At 43.2% G+C, this 21,594-nt stretch overlaps 1 protein-coding gene across 3 annotated transcripts in view; it reads left to right on the top strand.

Moving 5' to 3' along the window:
- Positions 1–21,594, top strand: part of LOC143216574 (fibroblast growth factor receptor homolog 1) — a 72,644-nt gene that overhangs the window by 10,868 nt on the left and 40,182 nt on the right. The window lies entirely within an intron of this gene.

The following is a 21,594-nucleotide window of genomic DNA, read 5'->3' as shown; positions in this document are numbered from 1 at the left end:
GCCTTAATCGAGGCAATTCATTAACGAATCGCCTATTAAACGAATCTGCTGTCTTCGATTTATCACTTCTGCGCCAGGTTGCTCGTGCTCGGTTTTCAACACGGTGCGAAGTTGCGATTCTCCACCTGTCTGACAATTTGCAACATGCACTCGGGCGACGCGCGCGACACCTGGAAAAATTTATCGGTGGCTGGAAGTGTTTCCCCGTAAACTTATTGCGACTAAACAGACGTCGTTAATTTATTGAAGTATCCTGAGCCGAGAGCAGAAAGCGCGCGAGCTGCAACGAGGGGAGAGAGTGTGCATCGTGTGTGCATGCGTACTCTCATCTCGGTGCGATCACGTATGCGCGCGGTGTGTTCAGCGCGGACGCATAAGCCTGGACATAACCGAAGACAGATGACTTCTGATTCGACCACTATGTTCGCGGAACGTTTTAATTCCCTGACAAACGGGCCTCGGTTTTCCCCGCGGCCCCTCGGCATGACGATTAATAAACTCGTCGCGTAAAAACATCCAGTTGAACGAACGGGAGACACTTTTTTGCGAATCTTCTTTTACCGACATTAGCTCCTCTTTTTTGCACGATCATAACTGTTCAACTGCCTGTGGCCTTCTTAAACATTCCATAAAATCAAAGCCATTAAACATTATATGGATATTATATGGAGACCAATCAAAGAAACATTTAAGCAATATTATATTGCACGAGACAGTAAATCGCTCGGGTATATCGGTGTGAACCACTACTAATGCGACGCGGAGAGTCGCAATCGCCGACACAGTTCAAAGGCCCGCGCGCATCCTCACAATGTAATGCCAATATAAACATTTTTTTATTATTACTTACTTTTTTTATGAAACTTTCACCAATATATTTGTGGCATTTTTCTGATTAAAATAATGCCAAACACGATATAATTTTCACTGTATTTAGTGGTTTAATTGACGATGAACGTTTCGGACGCAAGGATGGACCGCGTATGGGAAACAAAGAGACGCGGAGAGTCTCGGTCGCGCGCGGTCTCTCTTTACACGCGCTGTCTTTCTCTACGTTCGGCTCGGTCTTTGAAGCTCAAAAAAATAGTGTCCGTCTACGAACTTTGCAAACGAATCTCCCCGAGACTTTCGCGTCTATAGAGGCTTTACTCTATAAGGGTGGATTTATAGTGGAGCTGCGAGCATCGATGATAGCGGCGCGGTGAAAAGACACCAACATTCGTGACAACATTTCGACACATACTAATGAAAAAAGTACATATGTATTTTCTTTGTTTCCCTTTTTTTTCACCGCACAGCTCACCTCGCTGCTCCACTATAAATCCACCCTAATGAAGTAAAAAATGGTTGAATTGTCACCCGAGGAAAGTGAAATCTTTGGTTTTCCGCACTGGGAGAAAGAGGGGTGCAAGAAAGGGTCTAACCACACTTCTGTTTCTCGTCGCGCTGCTCGAGTTTGTTTCCGCAGCATCTAGGCCCTCTGGCAACTTCTGTCTCGATCCGCTTTGTCTCGCACGCACGCCTCTGGTGCGCAGGCAGCGCGGCAATTAGCGAATTCAGATTCCGGCCGATAAATTAAACCGCGCGGCAAGGGTTCGTGTCGGTGCCGGTGCGTGTCCGTGGCTCGCATGAGTGCGCGCGCGTGCACGTGCGCCCGGAAACCACACTGCATCACAGTGCAGCACACCGGTGTTCAACCACGGCGAGTTGCACTCTTCCCCCGAAGAAGATGTGGAGCTCCCTCGCGCGCCAATTTCGCCGGATCATTCGCCTCCTGCCGCGCCGCGCCGGGACTCTTTGTGTGCCCGTCATTAGTCACGATGACTCGAATCGCACACATTACGGGCAACCTGGAATCATCTCCATTATTGTCATTTCTATCGCCGCGTTCTCCGCTTTTCATACACACAATGTCTTCGTTGATGCATCCACTGTTTGATGCATCCACAGTTTTTCATGACGCGCTGCTTCTTCCGTTTCCCTGCACTCGGTTACACTTCTTCTATTCGTTCATTGTTAACTGAGTTTGCAGATGGCGTGCATTCGTTCCTAAATGGTTCTGAGAAGTTCTACGTCACTTTTGTATCAGAAGCTTATGCAAAATTCTTCTTCGATCACTTCCTAAATCATTAATAGACTGCGGATCTCTCTGTGCAAGATAAAAATGTTTCGCATAAAACATTAAAGAATTACATTAAAATTTACTTCATCTTTTAACAGTGTTTTACAATGAAATCATCGTTCATTGTTAATTGAGTTTGCAAATGCCGTGCATTCGTTCCTAAATGGTCCTGAGAAGTTCTGCGTCACTTTTGTATCAGAAACTTATGCAAAATTCGTCGTCGATCAATGTTTAACTAGACTACGAAAAATTAAAGAATCACATTAAAATTCACTTGAACTTTTAACAATGTTTTCACAATAGAAACATAACAATCAACTGTAGAAACGAAAGGATGAGTTGAAGCTACTAACGAGAATGATTTGGGTGGAGAGTGGCAGGAACGATTCTGCGCTTATTTGTCGTCCTGAGAAACACAAGAAGAGAATTATCCAGGCAATATGTACCCCGAACGGAGGAGGTTCGCCGACGATAATTCTTGTCCAAACAAATCCAGCGATCCTTTCAAGATACCAGTGTTCCGAAAACGTGTCTGTTTGTTTCGTCGGGCTGACGAAACGACCCTCCGAGGGTTGAGTGGAGTATTCTTCTTGCGGCACGCGCTGAAACGCTGAAAGCTGTGAAGGAGCCCACCTGTCGACGAAATGTAGCGACATTCGTGCGAGATGGGGCTGAGCTAATCGAATCTTTCACGGTTACTCGAACATCGCTGTGTTAAGTTATCCCACGCTGTCCCGCACCCCAACATATAGCATAACATTTGTCCACCCCATCTATTTTCTTTCTTTGTAAGTTTTTAACTTTTTTCTACGACGCTCAACACCATTGTAGACTTCATATAGCTAGTTAATTCGTAATTATCAAGCTAGTTCTCTTCCAGTGCATCAAAGGTATTTGTAATTATCCTTAACCCTTTGCAGTCGGAGCTATTTTAACTCCAAAATTATACATTTCTTCCGGCCTGAAATAATTCCATTCCATATGATTTGTTTCATTTTATGCATATGAAATTGATCTAATACCTCATACAATACTTAAATGTTTCGTTATTTATTCAATAGAAACAAATGTAATAATGAAAACAATATTTTGAATAATGATACAGCAATTTTTAGTGGTGTCTCTCTCTCTCAGTCACCACTCGAGTGCCAAGGGTCAAAAGTGAATATCTGTAAAAACTTTACTATTTGTTAACAGAATTACAAAATTATTACAAATACATTACAGAAGTACAAAATGTACAAAAGAGAATATACAAAATAATTTAAAAACAAATCGAAAGTGAGTTCTCGAGTACTGACAGAATGATGAAACATTTTCATCATCGAGATCGTCATATTCTAAATAGGATGCAAGTGGCTAAGAGTTTACCTTGGTAAATGGCTTGTTTGCAATGAAAATGACGTGAGAGCCTATCACGATAAAATACCCGCGTTTATTCTACTATTAATTATACTTACCGCCGAGGGGTTGCGCCTAACCGTTTACGCAGTTCCTGTTCTTTGGCTTTCAATTTGCAATTATAAGTCTTCAGGTTGCTCGCGTTTACGTTATACATAATTCTTGGAAAGTCAGTACCGCTGGACAGTTCGAAACCGCTTCGGGACGTTCTCCTCGTCGAGTTTGCAATTCAACACCCCTTAATGCTGTTACGGAATGTCTTAATTCCTCGGCTCTATTAATTAGTCTGCAGGATGACGTTTAGGTGAACATCTGCAGATTGGCGTTTTAATTCTATCGCGTCAGAACTTTCAATGAAGGAGAACGATATTAATATTTATGCGTATGAAGAAACTTGCTGAAACGTTCGAGACAATTAAAGATGGTTAGATGACAGATCTTGGTTAAATCGTTGCTTCATCTGACAGAATTATTCGAAATGATCCTGTTGTATTCGGTTAAAAAAGTTACAAAGTTTTAGAGAAGCTGATTCAAATAATAATATCTACAAATATTCGAGACAATTAAAGCTGGTTAGATGATAGATCTTGATCAAATTGATGCTGTATCTAACAGAGTTATACTAAATATTTCTGGATATATCGAATGAAATTTTTATCATTTTAAAAATGTTAGGAAATGTTTTATGAAAGCCGATTCAAATAATAATCTATGTTAACGTAGAAGGCAAAGTGTGAAGCATGATTGTGAACCAATGTGACTGCCTAGAGTAATACTGTCGTGTCAGAAACATGATTCGAACCACTGCTACTAAATGGGAAATACATGGTCCGCGAATCAATTATTTCCACGAAAAGCATTGAATTCTTGCGATCCAAGCGAACACGGGACCGTGAAGTTTATTATCACGGGTCCTGTTCTCTGTTTACAATGCAGTTACACGTGTCGCCGAGAGAAATACGGCTCTTGGCCCGCGAGAGGGATACTCTCGGATTATTTTTCGCCCGGAAAAAAGAAACGAAACCGCCGAGACGATTAAATCAACACGCAGCGCAGCAGCGCCGCGCCGGCTAAGTACTTCCTCTCGTTGCTCGGTGGCCGGTCGTATTTTTACAAGCGACCCGTGTACACGAAATCAGTTACACGGCCGTGACCCGATCGCCTACCCGACCACCGACTGGAATACTGGAACCCGTGATCCACACGAAGATCCAGCGATGGGACCGACTCCGATGTCCCCGAAGAATTTATCTGCAGTTTCGAAGATTGATGTCAGGCTGCCCCATTTATTAAAAGAAGACGATGGTGGAGGAAAATGTTCAACTTTTCTGAATGCAATATACATTTCGACGCAAACGGATTTTATGCATTTACAACAAAAACTGGTGTATAGAATTTAAAGCAGTGGTCATATTTAAAAAATTTATAAACATCATCGTATTAGTTTCAGCTTAATAAAATAATTAAAACAAGAAAGATATTATTATTTAGCTTCTGTGTCTTGGAATCGACACGAAAATTTTTTATTTTGCATAAAGAATCCAAGACCTAACCTAGACCCAACGAATCCGTTCACTACATCATACCCGCTGCTATAACTTTTAAACGTGTGGACTCCGCACACTGAAACTTGGATTGCGCGTACTAGCATCAAAAGTTTTATAATTATTTCGAATTGTATAATATTACATTCAGAAAAGTTGAAAATTTTTGGTCCCCAGACGTGAAAGTTCAGCCAAGAGCTTTTGACAAGAAAGTTAAAATTATGAGTGACTACCACAATTAAAATAAAAAAGCAATTCATACGTGTGCACACATTCCACGAATCACTCCAGAAAAAATCCCCCAGCAAATCAATAAACCATTTCCACTATCTTCCACAATGACTGCGACTAATGTACATACAGGTCGTCTCAATCGGCTTATCAGAAACACTTTATGCTCGGTTCGTATCTTAAGAAACCTCTTCGACACGGTTGCACAGGAATCGACATCTCTCGGGTCCATGTACCTACTCGAAAGTTTTCCATTTGTTCGCACTTCCCTGCCTCGTGCTAGCTATGTATGCGCGAACATGCGCGCCGTGCACGGTCTATTGAGCATCGATCGTTCCCATCGCTACCCGTAGATCACGACAGCAGTGTATAGTTCCTCAAACAGATCCCGGATAACAATGTTCGAACGGTTCGCGTTTGCCCGAGCGTGCACACGATTCCGGTATCGACCGCGATTAGTCGAATCCGCGCACTGTGTCGACTTTGCCCGTGTCCCAGCAACACCCGTTCCACGATCGACGATTTCGATCCGATAGACAAACACCGCCGGAAATAACAGAGCCGGAGAAACTGTGCGCAGAATCGATCGACCGTGTTACAGAGGCCCAGACCCCATAGATCATCAATATTTATAGTTGGCGATCACGAGGAACGCCTAACCGAGCTATTTGCGGGGATCGATAATACCAGCTCCTAATAGGCTGATTGCATAATAATGGCGACCGCAGCTGCGGCGCACCGCAAATAAGAGATGCCTCGATGACTCCTCGATCACTCCTTCTACCCTCGACTTTTTTGCACCATGCTGTCTATAGTTAACCGTGAAGTGCATCGATTCGAGCGGGACTGTCGATCGGTCGATGTCTTTCAGGCTTTTGGGCCCGTGGTGAATGAGGTCTGCGATTTTTGTTGCATTTTCAATGTCTCTAATTCAATACAATTTTGAAGATATCTTTATAGAGGCTTGAAAATATTTTTTGTGGAATGTTAACTGTTAATGTATTCCCTTCGTTCCCGTATGTATTGCATAATTTAATTTTTTTTTTGTTTAATTCGAATCCGAAGGTGAATTACACACATCGTTCATTCATAAGAAAAGAGACATAAATAAAAAGAAAGGAAATTCTACAGGAGAGCCTTTTGATAATTACTTAAAATTCCCACGCCGTAAAATGTAAAATAATTAATTGTTATTTAGATACTGGGTTAATTGTCATGTATATTAGTTCTAAAGTACACCACAATTTATATGTTTATTATTATACTTTTTTTAGAAATATATGTATATTTGAGTTGTGTGTCACTTTTCTTATGATAGAACGGAATACTGATGAAACGAAGTCTCTCTCTCCCTCTCTCTCTCTCTCTCTCTCTTGACCGTTCATAATATTCTCTTTGGAATATAGTTAGTCGCCGTGTAATCTACGTGTTCGACGATGCTACGAACGCATAAGATCCGCAAACTACCTAATTATATGCATAACCTATAATTAGACCACGCGGAGGTCTATGCTAATTTTTAGGCATAAATTTATGAACAGAAATCAAACTGAAAATGATTTCCGCTGTTACTAGGCTTTATTAGGCAGAAAGAGAAGAAATAAAGGCCGCGTCATGTTCTATTAAACATTTTTATACTCCCGTCACAACGCACGGAGCATCCACACAGTGGATCCATAAAACCACCGTAAAATTTATAATTGCATTAGGTGGAATCGACATGTGGACTTTATGTACCGTTCACACGAACTGGTCATTCGGCCTTCGGATTTTTCATGTTACTGACACAACAAACAAATGAAAAATATACGGAGTGGTTCACGCAACTGAAATTAAATTACTCGTTAATTATTGGGTTTAGGGCTAACGAAGATCTTTTTTACTCAGAATTCGACATTCTTCATATTTTGGTATGAAAAATATAGTATTCCATTTAAAAAAACAAAATCGACCTTCAAATCTCCGAAACGCTTCCTCCTGTAAAAAAATAAATACACTACATAATAATGTACCCCTTCAGACCATGCAACTTCTGTATACAAAACTTTTTCGTGCAACGCATACTTTGGAAGTTATACATATAGGTGTGCAAGTTGCCAGGACCACCCTGTATACATATACTATATATTTATTTATATAAATTCTTTACGTACAAGTAGATCATTTTGTTACAGACATTTAGGAACTTGGATTTTAAACGGAAAAAATATTTAAACTCATTAGAAGATTATATGTTTTCCACCTAAGTAAGTCCAAAAACATTGCCGATTTGTCTCTGACATTCATCTCGTCTGCAATTCTTGCTAAATCTTTTATACGTGAAGATTATGTATGAGGGTTTCCTTAAAAGGATTTGCACAAAATTGTTATATAAAATACTTGGTGTAAGTCATTCAGAGTGCTAACAAAATTTCCAAGATGTTCAGAGTCCCGTTAATGCAGAACATTTTTATTCTGCATAAAGATCTAATTGTAATGACGAGAAGCATCAGGGTACAGGGTTAATTCGAGTGTCTAGAGGTAGAATGCAACAATCATGGTCGTCACACGTGTGTGACGGGTGGTAGCGAGCGTGTTAAGGTATATTTATTCAAAACACGAAGATACCTGCAATCTAGTTGATCGATGCACTTCGGAACGATGGAATCGCGGTGACCCTGGGACGACGGTTCCCCCGAGGGTCAATTCACGGAACGAACAACGGAATCGTAAGGCAATTACCGAGCATCGGACGAGCAGAAGCAGAAGCAAAGCTGAAGCGAAGCTGAAGGCTCGAAGGAACCTCGCGGAGAGAGAGACTCGCCAATCACTCGACCTCGTTGCGCTCATTCCGCCAATTACTGCGCGACGGTGCGTGGCTGGATCATGCGCGGAAGACAAAAGGATCTGGATCGGCCGTTCCGAAGGGATTCTCGGAAGCAAACGCTGTCTCGAACGAATACAAACACCCGGCGAAATCTCTATCTTCGTTCGCGTTCGAAAAAAGTTCAGAATTCTTCGGTTGCGTTTCAAAACATAAAGAAATTCGAGCTGATCATTATCAATTAGACATTAACGAACTGTATGAAAAATAAAAATTTTAGATGACACTGGATTGAGGAGTGCCGTGTACTTAGATTATCTTTGTAACGAAGTGTATCTATCAGACAGACTTTGATCTAGATCTAAAAGTAATTAACATTTGAATCATAACATTCGAATCGAGTAATGAACTTTGAGTTGCTCGTATCTTCGTTATCGGAACGCGATCCAGATTCGATCAAAAATGATTTAATGAGTCTTGAGGTGTAAATCTCATGCTTAAGACATCGTTAAACCTGTCAAACAGGCATGGTACTATAATATTGCTACAATTTGATAAGTTCTAATCTTTGAAAACTCTGCAAGTTGCGAGTTATTTTTGAAAATACTTTACGACAGCAAGAACGCCGTCAATCGCATATTTACAAAATTCTGCGGGATCTGAGAGGGTTCCAGGATCTCCGAAAAAAATGCTGCACATCATGAGAGATCATCCATCGATCAATTATCCGATCCAAGATCAATAACTAAGATCCCATTGGAACAAGACTCTCAAGAGAGAAGCAAGGTTTTCAAGACTCGCAAACCTACTTCCCCGTTGAAATAGTTTGAGGAAGATCGTCAGAACCATCAGAGTTGTTAGTCGGCGTCATTAACAATACACCTGACAGTGGCTGCCTTCGTTATCAATAACAGATCTCAGGTAAGCCGAATTTTTCGAGGTGGCGACATCGTTAACGTCGAAAGAGCAAGGCCGAAAGAGCGGTACGCTGAAGAGGGTGTTCATCGAAACCGGACTAATTAACAGAAAAACGAAGGCGTCTGTGACGCGGTAATATTTCATATCGAAGGTTAATTACGGTTCGCCGCGTACGGGACGGTTATTATTTACGGATACGGTTATTACTTCGCGGTGAAGAGTTGTTCTCTCGATCACGGCCGCGGTCGCAAGTGACTGGCTCCCAACAGGTAGATAGACGCGAAGAAGAAGAAGTGCGAAGTCAGAAGGGAAGAGCAACAACGGTTAGAGAGAAGGGTGTTCCTCGAGGGTGCGCAAGGGCGACATAAAAAGATAAGTAACATCGTTACGTTTCCCTGTTCACCATTAGCATATCCGATTACGGCTCGCAATACGCAGTGGAACGAGATAATTAGAAAAGATTGCGAGAATCCGTTTTGCCCGCGCAAACCCCAGACACCTCGACCGTGGCTTTCGCTTCTCATCTCGCTCTCCCTCTCCTACTCTCTCTCTCCCTTTCTGCCCTCTCCGCGCGTTTCCTCCGGGGCCACGTAAATTATGATCGACAGATATATCTGGCCGACGAAAGGGGAAACGTTATCTTGTCGTTTTGCATCGGTCCAGTCATTTTTCTTCGGGGTGGCTGGCCATCGACGGCCAGACCCCCTTCGACTCGCGCTAATCCGAGGTGATTAGCTCCCCGCTTAATCGCCCGTGATTGCGCTTAATTCGGTTTCAAATCTGTCTGATGAGATCGTGTACCGAGGAATTATTAGCCCTTTGTGGACAGGATTTATTGGATGATTGCAAAAGTTTAAGACCTCACATATTTCATACAGTTTTCAAAGGACTATTTCTCACCGCACAGTTAAAATTCCATGTCGATCGATCCAGTACTTTCTCCTGAAAAAAAATCTTCTCCCCCTCCCTCCATCAACCGTGAAGAATCTGCTTTTCACCGTCTAACAAGCCGCCTCGTAATTTATCTCTGCGCAACTACTTAAAATTTCAGTCCGCTACTTCGCGAGTACGATCTCGGTGCGTGCCGCTATTGATTACAGCAAGAAAAGATCGATCTTTTGAAGTTGCTAAATGGGATTCCCCGCCTTAATCGTCCGATTCCTCGTGCTCTCTGCGGCAGGGCCGCTCGGGTAATCTGCCTCGATGATTTTTCATCTCGTCGAGAGGATCCACGGTTAAAGAAGATTCGCCGCGTCCGCGTCCCCACGTGTCCCGTGGACCGCAAAAGCCAACCGGCAACAACATTCCTCGGTTATTAGCAGGATTTAGCGCGCGAGATTCCGAACCACCACCGAGATATACGAGCGATTCCGTTTTTCTAAGGGGCCGTGTCCACCGGGGACTTGAATATCGGCGGATCGGCAATTTGTATCGCAAGGTTCACGCCTCTGTATGACTACCTGCGCGAGTGTTTGTTAACAGGATCCGCGTTCCGCCGAGAATTCCACGTGTTCCTCGCCGATAAATTTTCTCCCGACGATGCTCGCCGCCTTCGGTTGCCTCGAACCGACGACGCTGATACGAGATTAATCGAGAGCTATGAAAGACGCGCGTACATGTTCCGGCCTTTTTTTAGACTTCGCTAAAGAGCTGGAACCGCCAGCCTCGTTTCAGCCGCACTGATATAACCATTAATTTAATTAGATATTAGCGCTCCTCTGTTCCGGTCTTTTTCTAAAGTCATTTACAGTCGTTAGAGTTGAATTCCAGAAAAATGATATAACTTTCAATTCTAGTGCGAGGAATCCAAGGCCTAACCCAGACCTAGCGAATCCGCTCACTGCATCATACCCACTCCTATGTCTGGAAACCCATATGGCAGCGTTCTAACCTCTCGATGGCGCTAGAAATCGAGCAACTTTACTCGTGCATAACTTTTAAATATGTGGGTAAACTTTGCTTTACCGGACTCAAAATTAGTACCTTCTCCTACGAATTACGATGTATTTGGTATGTGATCCAGTAGATTTGTACTCGGCGCGGATGCAGATCGAAGTTTCGATTCTCTAGGATCAATAGTTGAGGAGGTATGGTCGCTTAAAGTTGAGCATTTTTGACAGGTGCATCCGCCAGGTACAAATCTACTGGATTACATACCAAATACATTATAATTCGTATGAGAAAGGCACAAATTTTGAGTCCGTTAAAGTAAAGAGCAGTCAAACGTGTGAACTCCGTACACTAAAACTTGAATTCCGCACACTAGAATTTAAAGTTTTATCATTTTTTCGTCGAATTGCGTGATATTGAGTTCAGAAAAGTTGAAACATTTTTGGTCCCCAAAGTGAAAGTTCAGCCTTTAGAGGAATTAATTTCGACAGAATTTAACTGGAAGTTGGAGTCCCATTAGGGCGACAAAGAAAAATGGATTCGCGTCTACAAACAACTGCGATAATTCGCACGACGTGGCACGCTTTCGCGAGTCGAGCCACGCATTCCTCGTTATCCACGGATTGTTCTCCGAAACGATGAAACAACCGACGTCTCGCATTAATCATCATTAAAGCCGTGGACAGTAGCCGGGGCGCTGCTCCACGTCGTAGATCCTGCCACCTTAATCTCGATCGGCATCGGATAACATCCCATTGGCTACCACACACGCTTTTCTTTCTGGATCCCTTTTTTCTCCTTCGATTTCATCGTCGTCGCTCAACATTTTTTAATGAAACACTGTCCGCAGCTTAACACGAGATCTTATCTCCCGCGCTGCTAGAAATAGAGAAGCCTGTTGGCCAGTGGCTTCTGGGAGGTATCCGCGCGGATTTATTGTCGATTCCCGCTCGACCGAGCCTCCGACCGGTGACCTAATTGATCAATCCCATGGAAGACATTCGTGGGACACAGGAATGTTGCTATGGTACTCGTGATTCGGTGATTTGCCCGACACGTGGCTACTAAATCACCCTTGAACGTTTCGTGAAACTCGAGCTGCCTCAATTAGTGGGCTGCGGAGTTTTGTGTACTTGAATAGAGGACCAGTAGGTACGTGAATTGTAGATTCTCGGTCCATTTGACCGATGATCACAGAGAACGTTAAAACGAGGAAAATCCACTGTTATTCCAATCACGTCCTCTCGCATGAACTTCAGAAAAATGGAAATATTTAAGTCTAATTTACTCCACACTCCCCGACTCTCGTATACGCCAGACGATGCAAGAAAATCCAGATAGAAATAAATTATAATATCGTCCTGTAGCAAATGCAAAAACAGCTCTGCACTTAACCGAGAGCAGAGTAATTTCCAAGAAGCTGAAATAAAGAGATCAGCTTGCGGCAAAAAAAAAGTCAGCCATCTTGATCCCGAAGGGAAGACGCCACCAGAGCCCCCGGACGACTAAGATCGTTTCATTATCGGATATCGAAAAATCAGCCAGCGTGTAATGAAGCAATCCAGCGGCGATTGCGCTCCGAGTTAAACGCCAATGTCAGCGAGAAACGTGACGATAATTGTACCTGAATAATTGCGATAAGCGGAGGTCGATCGCGATCGGCGATCGTCCCGCCGCGCTGCCGCCGTCTCGAGCGCGTTGTTTTGCTTTGTCTCTCTCTCTCTCTCTTTCTCTCTCTCTCTCTTTCTCTTGCTTTCACTATCCCTCTACTTCGCGATGTTTCTTTTTATCTTTTAAAAGTGGAACGCGCTGTTATCGCCGGTACGCGTAACGTTTCTCGTGTACAGCTTCCATTGATAAGATCCGCCGAGAAGATCGCAAGCCGGAGCGCCACTCGCCTTATCTGTACACGAGCTGCCCTCGGAGAGATTGCAGTGAGGCTCACCTGATTGAACACCGAACCACTCTCTGCGAGATGAAGCCTCTCTGCACCTGACCAAGGGCCGCATCATTCTATTCCGAACCCTTCGTGGCCCTACATTCTGTCACAGTAATATCCAAACAATTTGAAACAAACGATCACTGTCTAAAGACGATATCAAAATAGTTTTCTGAAAATTTTAAAGGTCGATTTTCTGCAACTTTTTCGTCTCGACAATTTTTATTCGAATCAGAGAATTCCTTGACGCATAATGAACGTAATGAATATATAATGAAAACCGTGGAAAGTTAAGTAAATTCAATCCTTTCATCGCCATAAGGCGTTCCACTTTTATATGTTTTGTGCTTGGTAGGTTTAGGGTTAAACAAAAGTAACGACACAATTGAAAGTGCATCCCTATCGGTCCGTTTTATCAACATGCATATCGACATCTGCCGCGAGAGCACCTTAATCGAACAGCTCGTAAAAATTAAATGAAAAGACTCGTTATTACGACCATATAGAGAGAGCCCTCTTTTAACCGCGCCCGAGAGCTCACAAAATTTCCGAAAGTAAAAGAGTTTAATGGCTCGAACCACTTTCATAATCATCGTCGAACATCTCTTTCCGTGCTCGTATTAATGCGAGCATTCGCAGACGTACCAGCCGGGCAGCAATTAGCCACTGAGCGAAGGGTACACGCGTTTCCCCCGTTCACCTGGTTACATTAAAGTTCTTTATTATGCCCCAATTTCCCTGCTTAACGTTCCGAGTGGTCGAACAGAGAGACCGTCTCAAGGTAAACGGTTCTTATCCGTAATCCTTCCGGTGCAATCGCTAGTGAGAACCAGTCAGAACGAAGGAACTCCGTATGTAGAAGCATGTTTACGATCGCTTCGATCGGGGTACGTAGATCATGTAAATATTAGCGTAGTTATTCGGGTCAGGGTCGCTTTCTGCGATCTACAAGTACTGCGCATTTCACTTTTTGAACGTCTACCAAAAATCGGAGTTGTGAAATTATTTACCCGAATTTATTTCCTGTGTTTCGCACGTGTCCACAGTTCGATCGTGGTCCACGCCTTTGAGAAAAGTGTCCGATTATTCGAATTGAAGTTCGAATTCGAGTTCTAATCTGAACGCAACGGGCCAATTCCACGGCAGACGCCGCGCCGGATATTTTGGTCGGAGCGACGCAACTCGTGTGTCAAGGCGAAGGCGCGATTAGCTCAATTACGTTCGCGCGTGGCGCACCGAAAATATGTATAGTGTTCCGATTCTCCGGACCTCCGACGAACTTTTATTCCCCTTGAAACGAAATCCTCATCGAACTCGTCGGCTACGCCCCCATTGAAGTAACATCAAGCAACTTTTTGTTGCTCCTTGTTGCTTCCTTTTCCTTTACCAAAATTAATAATTGTAATTATTATGAAATTGCAATCTTTTCAAAATATTTTCTGCGCGTCGTGTAGTTAACCAATTGTTCTAACTTCTAAAAAGATCTAAGTCCTATGGTCTAATATTAAAAACCTATGGTCCTTTAAAAAGTGTGCCAATATTATTTTTAACCACTGGACAATTGAATTGGTGGCTGGAGCAAGGTTTTATTGTGCTCCCATCAAAACCTACTCTCCTGTAACATTTGCACTTTATGTCGTCCAACGTTGTTCCAGCTAACAATTTAATTACAATCCTTTTAGTGCCAACGACGATACATCGTTGCGTCTGCGATGGCGCCTTACTATTCGCAATACAAGAGAACTCTCTATATATCTCAAAATAAATTTATAAAACGTTACAAATAGTTTAATTTCGTTGCGGGCGCGTTTTCCATCGAAACGGAAAGTCGTCCGTCCGCGGGAACCGTTAAGACAAGCACGCAGAATAGTGATCGGGATCGCGGATCTATCGTTTTTCGCGATCGAGCCCGCCTCCGATGCCCCGGTATCTTTAACGAGGACACATGGAACCGGTACGTCCTCGCGTGTCGTCTTTACTCATTCAGAGAGAAACCAGTTTTCATCGCGGTGGTCTCGGCTGACGCGGTCGATCGCGATGCAGATAAATAAGCCCTCGAGAGGTGACGCGACCGAGCAGCCGATGCAAGATGCAGTTGCATCGTCGCGAGAAGGGAACCGGCGAAATTCTCTCCTCGCCCCGCCCCCGGCCCGCGAAACTCCCGTAAACCGAATCCCTTCTTTCCGCACGAAGAGGAATCGAAAGTGAACATTTATCGGTGTCCCGGCGACCAAACACGCGAATTTAATCGAGCGTTTAACACGACAGTTAATTGAGCTATCTCGAAACGAGAATGACACGAAGACCGATGTCCGCTGATTGCCGCTTAATTAATTGAACGCCTTTTCCATGATCTCGTTTAAATACCTGTTTTTCGAGACCGTGAACACTATTATGTTCCCACGGATATGGTTTCGCGGCTCGCGAGGGCGACAAGCGACGGGCCGCCACTCGTTCCCACCTTGTGTTTCATTTTCTGCATACTTTTCTTTGTCGGTGAATGAATCTTTCAATTCTGCTCTGCGGAAATTGTTCAATCATTTTGGAATTCTCCGAGCAGCGTATACTTACATGTTCAAATACCGATGATTAGACTGGATTTTTATAAAAAATTTTATTGTAATTCCAATATACAGAAACTATATAAACATATATGTATCTCTTTTCGTAATAATTTGGTAGGGTTGAAAACAGTTCACCTATTTATTTCTATCATAAGATAGAGTTTGAGAATTAGTGATCAGAGTCAATTGCGAAGTATCGATCGCCCGTATGCGGAACATTTCCGCGAATTCGTTCGATGGTGGATCGAGATTCGCTTGGTGGATGCTCCGCAGGTTCTCAAATATTTTCTCACGTGCAGCTGTCTGCGGCGGGCCATCGAATTGCCGTTTGTTCATTGTGCCGGCAAACAAGCGCGTATTGTCGCATGGTCCCGCGACCGTGAATCGGTCATTGTGCCGGCGCGGCACGGCGTTACGTCGAGGACTCGGTGCTCGTGTCCCATGTGGGCTCATTCTGATGTAAAAGCCTGGTTTTACGGTTCATTGTCGCCGGATCAGAGTGGCTGCAGCCCGATAGAACGTGGAGTCAGCCTCCTGGCGCATACTTTGTCCCATGATGACATTCTCTATGAAATCGGTCTCCATTTTCTATCCTCTACCCTGAAGAATCCTCTGTATTTTGGAAAAAGTGTCACCAGCACGCGTCAATTGTCTGTAATTTTGAATCGATTCAGTCACGCTGACTTCCTTTCGTTTTAATCCCTCAATGGAGGATGGTTCGATGATTTTTATGGGTTCAGATCCAACAGATCTATCTTCGGCGATTCTCGTCTATTTTCGTCGACTTCAATTCCATTTGCGTCATCTATTACGATCTGTCTCGATCTATTTTAACCTCCTGCATTACACTACCCGACCTATTTCCATCCTTCTGCGTATATTGTCGCCCATGATCGTTCATTTTCATCCATTTCAGCGTATTTTTTCTGCTGTATTCTATCTGATACTTTTGTCTGACTTCGCCCGGCTCAATCTACTTCGAATCATTTGCATCTGTCCTCGTCTATTCGTATCAATTCTATCCTATTTTCTTCAATTTCTTCCATTTCCTCCAGCCACCACTCACACCCACGCATCGTTAAATATTATTTGACACACGCCAGCTGCTTTGAACGTGATCATGCTCATTAAGTAATTAAACTCTGCTCTTCCTTTCTTTTGATCCAAGAAATCCTTCCTGTCTTGGTGTATGCGATGCACCTTTTAATGTCTTTCGAAGGCGTCTTATTTTGTCGCATTCTTTTAATTTTGTTATTCGATATTTTATCATATATGTGCTTTTGACCTTCTTTTTGTCAAATGATTTGATTGATTTTCAGCTGTATACTACTTAAAAGTTCGTGCTATACAGTAGCGCGTTATAACTAGTTGAGGCCTTGGGCAAAGTAGAATTTCGGGGCTAACTCCAACGAAATAACTTTATGAGAAAAACGTAGAATTTGGATCTTTTGGATCTTTTGGATCTTGGTTTGTGTTCGGGGCCCCCTTTTGCTTGGGGCCCCGGGCATTTGCCCAAATTGTCCATAGGGTAACGCGCGACTGGTGCTATAAATTTCAACAAGCAGAGGGGGCATCGTAAAAGTAATTTTTTCGGTTAACGCGAATTATGTTCGTTCGCTGGTAGGTGTTCATTCGTTCACCCTATGCAGTCATCGTTTGCTCCGCGAGGATAAATCTCTTCGATCGAGGCTGCAGAGACAAATACTGTTGTCAGCGGCGGACAAGCCGCTTACAAGCGTTGTTGGTAGTCTCTCGCCGCGAGAGATAGCCGGTTGGATCATTTGTCGCGGCGATCTTTCTAACACTATCAAACGTTGCCATTCTCTCTCTCTCTTTCTGCCTTGGCTCCGCTGAGCGTGCATTAACCGTGATTTAATGCGGCGGGCACGATTTCGCGAACGATCCACGACGACGCTCGTAACAGGCTTTTGTTCCGGCGATAATGACGGAAAATAAGTAGCTCGCACCTAAGTGGTCTCGGCCATAGCGTGATTTTTTCGATGGTGCATAGAGTGTCCCTGAAGAAGATGACTGAGAGGAATCAAAAGCGTGCCGAGGATGCCCCATTGAGAACGTGCCTATGATTCCAGAGATTAATAATAAACTGTCTTTTGTTGACTTGTACACGACAGGCATAGTTATCTTTTGCTTTGTAACGACGATGAATGCTTATGCAAATGAAGGCTTTACGGCTATTTTATGATTTGTGCATGATGGAACTTGGTAAGACGTTTTTCAAGGATCTGATTTTTTAAGGAGGATGTGATTGTCAATTAATTTTTATTGTGGAAAGAAATATCAAGTTCTTTAAGCACAGTTACTAATACTTTTTATGTAAACCGTTATTTATGTTTGGTTTACAGGACTGTGAACGTAATGTAGAGTTCTTCTCAGGGTCATCGAGGCTTGAAATAAACAGGAAATAAATGAATAATATTCTTGAGCAAAACATAGTCTGTGAATCGTGGAAAATTTCAAGAAATCTCATCATTTTGATGGGGTGAGGACCAACAGCTTTTAGGTCGTTTAGCGTTAAACGATTACGGAGCGTGAAACAGCGAAACGGAATCGAGCACCAGGAAATTCCTTGGGGCCCGTGTGCTGGCAATCGAAACCAGTGGATCAGCTATCGAAAAGAACGTTTAATCGAGCCGTGACTTCACGGGTCGAGGGTTCGACCACATCGCCACGCGATAAACTGTTCGCCGAGAGGAGAACGGTGGGCGTTCTATGCTAATCAACCGGAGCGTTCCGCTCCTCGAAGGACCGCCGCCACCCGGAAAGCAAAAATCCTGCCACAATGGCCGGACACGCTCGTGCTTTCACTAGCTGCGAGCATTATCTATGCTCGAAACGAAACCCCCCCCCCCCTGGTTCGTTCCGGTGCGCTGGGGTCGCCTTGGTTAGCGTTTCTCTTTCTCGCCTTCTCCTTTTCTAACTCTTTCCTCTGGTTTTTTACACACTCGCTCTTTGACTCGTTTGTTGTTTAATTCGGTCGCCTGTTTACTCTCACGCTTTTTCTCTATTTCAGTCTCTTCCTCATCTTCTTACTATTTCAGGTTTTATTTCGGTCTCTTACTTCATCTCTTTGCTGTTTTGATTATTTTCACATTAATTAGCCGAATACGAGGCACAGATAAAGGCTGTCTCAAAATGACCCGACATTTTAAATTGCGCGCTATTCTTTTGTTAGTTAGTTGCTAGTTGGCGCAGATGTTGCTCTGTACGCGGATGCCAATTTTCAAAAAGTTGCTCACAGAATAAATGTAGCCAAAGTTGCTAGGTTTAGTATTTATAAAATTCGCTGCTCAGAGCAACCTGAAATGTTCAATTGCTGAACACGATGACAAATCGAGGTGGAAGGAGTTTTTTCGTCAACACTCGCACTCACTGCGGCTATGTTTTCATTCGACCGACCAGTATGAGGACGGCCACTGCTTTTCGCGGTCAGAATTGAACCACTATCCTCATATTTTGTGATTCAATGCGCCACAGTGTTGCGAGATGGTGCGGGATGATGATCAAAAGACGTGCGGACTTCTCGAACCGTCTCAATTTCTATGCGTTACTCGATCGTGTAATTCTCCATGACTAAACCCCAATACTTCCTGATGTCAGCTGTCAAAGATTGGTACTCTATGTTCACCACCAAAAAATGGCGCGCAATTTAAAATGTCAGGTCATTTTGAAACACCCTTTATATGCAGACTGAATTTCACTTTATCATAGAAATTCGATTTAATTAATCTCTTCAGTAGTTCCAGTAGTAACCATTGTGTCCTGTTCGCTTGTATAATTAAGTAATAATCTTCTATCGAAGCGGTAGGGTGAAAAACAGCAAAAATCGAAATTCTTGCGAGGCTCGCGTTGAATTTATGCGTCCTTGTGGTCATTAAAGCTCTGAAGTCTCCCTCGGGTCGCCGTAATGGTAATAAAATCCGCTTGCCACACCGTCGCGTCGCGTCGGCTTTCGATTTTTCCACAAAGCGTTTATTATTTGACCGTGCATCTGCGCGTAATTTGTAAGGTTCCGAGAACGACCGGCTCCGAGAGTCTATCAAAGGGTCCCGGCATATTGCCGGAAAATCATTCACGGTGTCCCGTGGCTCTACCATCACTGAACGTCCTCTAATGAATCTCTCTCCACTCTCTTTCTCTCTTCGGAATAATGCACAGCAGATGCTGCGACGGTGTCGCGTCCTTCGCTCGCTGGACCTTTTATCTCGAATTGCTCGCCTCGAAACTCTCTTGTAACTCGGCTACACCGATATCGAAAGTATCCCTGTGGAACATCGGCCGCCTAATCGATTAGGTAGTTAACGCTCTGTGGGTCCTACGATCGTTTCACGCGAGGGCAATTTGAATTAATTTCAAGGGAACGGGGCTCGAATGATACTCCGCCGGTTTAGAGACGCGCTTCTTCCCTGTTAATCGCTCGTGTATGCAAACCACTGCGAGAATCATTGCACCTGACCGAGCCCGGACGCTTACAGCGACCGACCGAGTAAACGACCACGCAAAAATTTAATGCCCGCCGAACGCTTTGAGCCCGGTGGAACTTATAAAACGCCAAATGGATTCTTCCCTCGTCCCTATCCCCGTGAATCGTTCCTTATTTAGAATAATTAGTAAACCGGGGATCTCATGGGGTCGTGACAAAAATATCCTCTTGAAATATAAACCAGTGAATTATACAATATAATAAAGCTGTTTATTAAAACTGGTAGAAGAAGAACGGGATTTTTCAATACGATAAAATTTTGATTAAACGATTTCCATTTCTTTCAAACAACCTGTGAAAAACCACTGGCTTATTTTAAAAATGATAAAGAAACCACAAAAGAGAAGAAAATTTTTATATCATTTTCGTAACAAAAATCCTCAATCGACAAAGGAAATGTCTTTTTTATTATTCGGTTTATAAGATAATCCGTAAAAATGGCTAGCCAATTATGAGATATGAAAATTGCAGATAAATTCCGCGTATCGCCAGCGATACATGGCAGGCAAAGGTTACTTCGCGACTCTCGCCGCAGTTCCAAGGAACCCACGGCAGTTAATAGCGCCGTTTATCTGATCGATTCTCGCGAAGCATTTCCGAAGAGAAGAGCGCTTCGTCCCTTATCGCTCGGTGATCTCTCCGGGCCATTGTGAATGCGTTCACGTAATTCAGAAAAAAGTGCGTCGACGCGCGTTTCGTGTCGGGCATATATCGTCGTCGTTGTCGGTAGCTCGTCTTTCCCTTACTCTTCTCCAACAGCCAAATGCACACAGCGGAAGTACGTCGTGATTTGCTGCAACGCCGGAAACGGCGCACGTGCGTCGTCGTTTTTGTAATTCATTCAAAGCCGCGTTCCGGGAACCCGTTCGGTGATGCTGTTCGGTTTTCTAACCGAACAATGAACGACCGAAAAACATCAAGACCGTTAAACTTATCTACGATGTCCTGTTCAACGGTCTGGCCACGTTCGCTGTCAACCCTTACGATGTTGTCAACGGCGCGAGCTCTTTTCGTAGACAAATCTATGCTTCTAGATCTACCGTTGTTGCCTTTCACTCGTTACGCTTTGCTGTCCCGTTTTGATGACTACTTTTCACTGAGTTTTATCACAAAACTTTATATCTGCGCTATTAATTATTAATTTACCACGAAAGAGCATCTTTATATTAGGTAGGCAACTATTGTAAGTACGCGACCTCCACGTTTTCTCAAACGAAGTCATTTATATGTAACTTGCACACCTATAAAACTTCCAAAATATGCGTTGCACGAAAAAATGTTGTATACAGAAGTTGCATAGTCTGCAGGGGTACATTATGTAGTGTATTAATTTTTTTTACAGGTGAAAGCGTTTCGGAGATTTGAAGGTCGACTTTGTTTTTTTAAATGGAATACTATATTTTTTATACCAAAATATGGAAGAATGTCGAATTCTGAGTAAGAAAGTATTGACCTTCATTAGTCCTAAACCTAATAATTAACGACTAATTTCACTTTATTTCCTGAAAATTGTACTCGTTAATTATTAGGTTCAGGGCTAATGAAGGTCAATACTTTTTTACTCAGAATTCGACATTCTTCCATATTTTGGTATAAAAAATATTGTATTCCATTTAAAAAAACAAAGTCGATCTTCAAATCTCCGAAACGCTTCCACCTGTAAAAGAAATAAATACACTAC

This window comes from Lasioglossum baleicum, chromosome 15 (assembly GCF_051020765.1).
Source record: "Lasioglossum baleicum chromosome 15, iyLasBale1, whole genome shotgun sequence".
NCBI classification, from domain to species: Eukaryota; Metazoa; Arthropoda; class Insecta; order Hymenoptera; family Halictidae; genus Lasioglossum; species Lasioglossum baleicum.
The sequence above is the reverse complement of the archived record's forward strand: the minus strand, read 5'-3'. Positions and strand labels throughout refer to the sequence as shown.